Source organism: Equus przewalskii, chromosome 7 (genome assembly GCF_037783145.1).
Source record: "Equus przewalskii isolate Varuska chromosome 7, EquPr2, whole genome shotgun sequence".
Lineage (NCBI taxonomy): Eukaryota > Metazoa > Chordata > Mammalia > Perissodactyla > Equidae > Equus > Equus przewalskii.
This window is the reverse complement of record NC_091837.1, coordinates 71,201,271-71,208,409: the sequence shown is the minus strand read 5'-3', so window position 1 is coordinate 71,208,409 and position 7,139 is coordinate 71,201,271.

The following is a 7,139-nucleotide window of genomic DNA, read 5'->3' as shown; positions in this document are numbered from 1 at the left end:
GAGGCCTCTGAAGTTTCTAGCACTCAGTGTTTAGGGAAATCCACAATGAAGAGGCTACTAAGCCTGCTGTGGTCTGTGTCCACAGACCTCAGCTCACAAGCCACAGAGGACTGGGGTAGTACACTTTGTCGTCTACTGTCTGGCTTCCTTGGAAGAAAGATTTTGCTCCAGGAAGAATATTTGTGCAACTTGCATAAAATAGACCAGTGGTTCTCAACCAGAGGGGATGTTGCTCCCACTCCAGGGGATATTTGGACGTGTCTGAAGACATTTTTGGTTGTCACAACTGGAGGCGGGGGGCGTCCTACTGGTATGGATCAGAGGTGCTGCTAAAGATTCCTACAATACACAGGCAGCCCCTCCACAACAAACAATTATCTGACCCAAAATATCACTAAGGCCAAGACTAAGAAAACCTGGGGTAGACTATGCAAGGAAAAGATGTGTGCTCTTTCCCTCTGTGGCTGGAAGCTCGTGCCCCTGCTTGTTTACTTCATGCTAACAACTGCTTGCCTCTCCTCACAAATCCAGAGCCGACTAGTCCAACCCCGTCATGTACAGATGATTGGAAAGCTTGAGGCTCAGAAAGTGAAGTGATTTTTCTGAAGTCACACAAGTTAGCAGAGTAGAACCTAGGTACTGAGCCCCACTCTATATCCTTCCGCTACACAGAATTCTTCCAGACCAACCCTATTTTCAGTCAAATTGTTGGTGCCACAAGTTACAAAATAAAGCTTCTATTGGAAAAGATTTTTTTCCTTTTTCCAAAAACTTTGGAACATTCAAATTTGTGTGTGTGTTTGTGTGTGTGTGTGTTTGTGTGTGTGTGTGTGTGTGTGTCTGAGAAGGGCAGTTGGGAAGGAAGGGTGTGAACCAAGCTGTTTGGAACGAGAGCGTGAAGGAGCAGCTACCCAAGACATCAGCGCCAGGATCAGATGGACAATTAAGAGACAGTGGTACTAAGAGAACATGGAACAGAAATACAGATGGAAGTTAGTTCAACTTTAAGAGACTGTTTACTCCACTACCCTTCCTCTAGGCAAGACCACAGAGCACAGCTCAGATGAGGGGACAGACTGTGTGAAGGGATGGTTTGACAGAGCCAGGGTTAAGGCCCAAGAACGTCTGTGTGCAGTTGGCCCCATAGCCTGTTGGCCTTCCTTATGTTCAGCACAGAGTGAATCTCCTGTCTACTGCAAGGTTCAGGAGCCCTTAAACAATGGTCTAGTGACAGCCCCTGATTTTCTAGACCCTTAGAACTCCTTGAGGAATCTTTCGAGACCACACAGGATAAGGGATCCACCTATGCATGAATCTAACGGCCTGAGTCACCTAATAGAAGCCAGACTGCAAGGAGGATAAAGAGGCTCCTGAGAGAAAAATCCCCCTGAGTGATGGAGGAGTCTGGAATGGTGAGTTAGGCCGGACTAGGCAGCAAGGCTGGAGTGTCAAATGGGAGTGATGGGTTCTCTACAATATGAGGCCATTTATCATCCTTCTCCACCTCCTCAGGACTTTCCTCCTCCCCACCCCTCTGCCCCAGTGAGTATGTGCCTTAGGAGGAGAAAATCTCAATAGTAAAACTTCAAGACCTAGTCACTCTGGACTCTGTCTCCTATACAGTGGTTCCCTCCTCCTACTCATCCTCCCAAAAATAAACCTGGCCAACTTGAAGAAGACATTTTTTTTTTTTTGCACTGAGGAAGATTAGCCCTGAGCTAACATCTATGCCAATCTTCCTCCACTTTATATGTGGGTCACCACCACATCACCATCATCACCATCATCACACATCATGGTGTGATGGTCATCACCATCACACCATGGCTGATGAGTGGTGTAGGTCCATGCCTGGGATCCAAACCCACAAACCTGGGTCACCAAAGTGGAGCATGAGGAACTTAACCACTACGCCATGGGACTGGCCCCAAGATGACACTTTTTAATCAGATTGAAAGAGAGAGAAAGGTTCACATGAGCTAAAGAGAGATGGTGACAAGCCCCAGAAAGCAACAAAGAGCAAAACTCAGAGGTCAAGATCCGGTTAGCACCACCACTAGGGCAATTAACAACGTGCACTTTAGAGTAAAAGGGAGATGGAGTTCCAGCTCCTCCACTCTACCTGTCTGCCCTTGGGAAGTTTATTCAACCTCTCTGAGCTTCAGTTTACTCGTTTATAAAATAGGGTTCCTGTAAAGACTTAATGAGATAATTCCTGTTAAAGCACTTAGCACAGTTGCTCTAGACTAAATATTTGCGTCTCCTCAAAATGTACATGTCAAACCCTAATGCCTAATGTGATGATCTTTGGAGGTGGGACTTTGGAGAGATGATTAGATGATGAAGGTAGAGGCTTCATGAATGAGACTGTGCCCTTGTAAAAGAGACCCAAAGAGCCTTCTTGCCTTTCTGTCATGTGAGGACACAGTGAGAAGATGGTCATCTGGGAACCAGGAAATGGGCCCTTCCCAGACACTGAATCTCCCGGTGACTTAATCTTGGGTTTTCCAGACTCCAGAACTGCAAGAAATAAATTTGTGTTGTTTATAAGATCCCCAGTCTATGGTATTCTGTTACAGCAGCCTGAACTGACTAATGTAATGTGTTGGGTACATAGTATACTCTCAAACAGGGGATCAATGTCATCATGATGGGTAGATTAACAGCATTGGTGGCATTGAGATTAGGTGCCAGAGACAGGCTAGAAGAGTATGGAACTCCAGATGGGCCTGGATGACAACAGACACCCGAGAAAGTCAGAAGTGAAGGCTAGGTCAGTGCAGCAGAGGCTGGTGGCCAGAAAGGGGGAGAAGGGCCAGCAGGACCTGTTTAGGGAGAGCTCCCACAGAGCCACAAGAAGAGAGAACTCTTGGCCAATGGATTCAATAAACATCATTAAGGGAAAAGAAAGATGAGGTCCTGCCTACTGGCAGGGAACTACTGATGCAGCAGACCTATGGACAGGCCGGACCTTTCTTAGGATTCCCAAGGCCCAGAGGACATTAAGAACCTTAACTTTTAAAAGTTGGATACAAATGTCTCTTGAATATATGAAAAGATGTTCAGCCACACTAAAAAAGAAGAATGCAAGAAGCTATGATTTGTCTATCAGAAGGACAGAAAATAAGAAGTTTAAGAACACAAGAACGATCCTGTACATTGTACGTGGGAGGTTAAATTGGGCATATTCTCTGTGGAGGGTGGTTTGCAATAACTATCAAAACCATACCTGCGTGAGCCCTTGGGCCCAATAATTCTGCTTCTAGGAATGTATTCTCCAGTTGTACTCGTCACATATGTGCAAATGATCTATGCACAATGTTGTTCCCTGCAGCATAGTTTCTCATAGAAAATTAATGCAAAAAACCTACATGCTGAGTAAATAAGTTACAGCCATCAGAATGGAATACTATGCAGCCACTAAAAAGAGCAAAAGGCACTCTATGCACTATAAGATAGAGCCATCTCCAAGGAAACAAGAGAACTTGCACCTACTAGGATACCAATGTGAAAAAGAGAAGAAAAATAAGGGAATACACACAAACACACACACACTAACTAATATTGAACTCTGTCTACACCATAGCAGTTAGGTCAGGAAGAACTATGACTGATCCGCCCTTTAGTGCTTCCATTTTCTTCTGAGGCTTCAGATGTTTATCAATCTGAGCTCTGATTTTCTCAACTGAGAAATGGGACTAATAATACCTACTTTAGAAGGTTGTCTTGAAGTTTAAATTTAAAAGTGCACATGTGTTTTTATATTATACAGTATTATAATAAATTCTTATTACAGGAGATTGATAACAGATGGTCAGTGTCTATTGCATCATAGCCGTTTAAAACAGTATCTGCAATTTTTTTAAAAAACATTTTATTGAGCTATGATTGACAGGTTAAAAAGCTGTATGTATTTAATGTACACTACCTGACGAGTTTGGGGACAAGTATACACCCATGACACCATCACTACCATCAAGGCTATAGACTCATCAATCACCTCCCACCCTCTTTATTCTTTTTTGTGTATGTTAAGAAGACTTAACATAAGATCTACCCTCTTAGAAAATTTTAAATACACAAACAATGTTGTTAGCTATAGGTGTCATGCTATATGGCAGATCTCCAGAACTTACTTATCTTGCATAACTGAAACTTTGTGCCCTTTGACCATCACTTTTGCATTTCCCCCTCCCTGGCATCCGACATTCTAACCTATGAGTTCTTCTGTGAGTTTGACGATCTTAAATTCCACACGTAAGTGAGATCATGTGGTATTTCTCTTTCTGTGTTTGGCTTATCTCACTTAGTATAATGTCCTCCGGGTCCATCCACGCCATCACAAATGACAGGACTTCCTTCCTTTTTAAGGCTCTGTATAACTCAACTAACAAGCCATTCTAATGGTTTTCCTCTTTTTTAATCAAATAAATTTGTCTTTCTGCTTCCCTCAACACCCTCTCCTGCTTCACTGCATTGCTATACATCCAGATCAAGCTTTCAGTTTGCAGAGACTCTAGAATGATGTGGTTAGTATGGTATGTGGGAGAGAAAAATACTGGTAAAATATGGGAGAAACCCACATCGGAGCAGGCAGTAATCAAGATTCAATAAAAACATGATTTAGGAAAACATCTATGCAATGCCACCAACTCAGGTGTTGGCAGGATGGAAGAGGAGGCGGTATAGACAGTGTTCTGTTTGTGATCACAGACACACTGTCTAGCCTGGCTGAGGACCAAAGTAACAAGAAACGATAAGACGATGAGGCTGATTTTCAGTGATTAGTCCTCAAATGGGAGTCAATCTTTCAGGAAACACCTGGCCAATCAATTCAATAAACAGTCCTTTAAGGGTCTTGAATATCAATAGCATCAGGATACCTGGGAACAGCACCTGTCTTCAGCCTTCTCATCGACAACATTGGTGGGAAATGAGGGTCCCTTAAAAAAAAAATTAAAACAGGGAAAGAGAAGAGACATCATGAACTGCCATTTGTCTCCAGTCTACTGCTTTTCTCTTGCCACCTCTTTCCCCAAAGAACTTGTCCACCACCAATATTTTGCCTGTCACTTCCAGCCTGTTGACTCCTATATGGCTGGTCCTGTCTTCTTTCCTAAGCTCATAACTCTCTGCTCAGGAGATATTTCTGCATGAATTGCAATGTTACCTTAAAATGAATGTCTTCTTTAAAAACATGTTATCTTCTTCCAAAAGTTTTCTCTCTAGGCTTCTCACGCCCATCAATTTTCAATGTTTTCCTCTCCATCTTCTCCCAAACAATTGAGCTCCTAACATTTGAGTCTGAACAATCAAAACAGCCTTCCACACGATTCCCCTGCCTCCAGGGGAGGAAAGACTTTCCCTCTACCCTCCTAGGGTCAGTAACTAGGTCTCTGATATGAACTGACAACAAGCAGATTAACAGGAGAAGAGGTATACAAATTTATTAATTTTTAATATTACACACATGGGGCATAAGGGAAAAAAAGTGAATATCCAAAATAGCAATGAGATTCAGGAGCTTATATACCACTTTAATAGCAAAAGAAGAGGGAAGATGTAGATAATTTAGGGGAGAGTAAATGGTTTTTAGGAAAAATGAATGGGCCTTAGAAGAACAGGTGGGAGATATGATAGTTTGAGACAAAGTTTTTCTGGGTGTCTTGTTTCCCCTCCTGTGTTAAGAGTCAATCCTCCCTCGTTGATGAAACCCTCAGGAGGGGATTCATGACAATTGAGTTCCTTTTGGAGGATCTGTCTTTAGGCAGATAAGGGGAGTTCAGAGAAAGCCTCTCCCTGCATTTGGTGTCTTTCGAGTGACTTCAGCTCAAAATAATCAATATACCAAAGTGGCCTATTTTGAGGTGGCACATCCTGAACTCCTTCAGTTTCATGCACACAGCAACCAGAGTCATCCTTCGGAACAGACCTGCATCATCACTTTCTACTCAAACAACATCACTGGCTTCCTAATGGCCTGTATGATAAAATTCAAAATACTTTTCGAGGCATTAAAGGTTTACTATCAGGGGCACATAACCTCCTCCTCCTTAGTTTCTTTTCAGCAGGATTCCTCAATCTCAGCACTATTGACCTTTGGATCTAATGATTTTTCTTTTTTTTCAGGGAAAGATTCACCCTGAGCTAACATCTGTTGCCAATCTTCCTCTTTTTTTCCCTCCCCAAAGCCACAGTGCATGGTTGTATATCCTAGTTGTAAGTCCTTCTAGGTCTTCTATGTGAGCCGCCACCACAGCGTGGCTACTGGCAGACAGGAGTTATGGTTCTGAGATCAGGCCGCTGAAGCAGTGGGCACTGAATTTCCACCACTAGGCCATCAGGGTTGGCTTTTTTCTTTCCTGGTGATTTTGTTGTTGTTGGGGACTGTCCTGTGCATGGCGGAACTTTTAGCAACACCCCTGGCCTCTACCCACTACACACCACTAGCACTCCCCACCCAAATTACAACTACCGAAAGTGTCTCCCAACATTGCTAAATATCCCCTGAGGGACATTGCTAAAAATCACCCCAACTGAGAGCCACTACTCTACAGGAATTTCACACATCCGAAATTCAGGTCAACTCATTGTTCTCCCACTAAAAAACAGAAAAAAGGCATTTATTTATTCATTCATTCATTTATTCATTCATGCATTTATGTGTGTAGTTGTATGTTTGTGCCTCTTTGTTTTGCCATATTGCTCTCCCTTCTAGAATATTGCAAAGGGCTTTAAGCCCTTGGGGAAGTGGGGTTCTTAAGTATCAGCAGGATAAAGATCAGACGGATCTCTTGCCTCTGCACACAAAGGCCTCCATCATCTGGCCCCAGGCTTATCTCTTCTACCTCATCTCCCACCAGCTTGCCCTCCCACTCTTTACTCCAGGCAATTGGTTCCCTTGAATACATCACAGTTTCTCAGCTTCCAGCCTTCCCACGGGTTATTCCCTCTACCTTCACAGCTCAGACCACAGATTTTCCTTGTCCAGATCACTCAGGGCTCTGAGCACCAACTCGATGACACACTGAATAGATTGTGGCCCTGTGCACACTTATATCAACATCCCTAGCACACTCTGTTGGAACTGTACATTTATTTCTCTCACTCCCCAAATGGCAACTTAAGGGCTAGCTCTG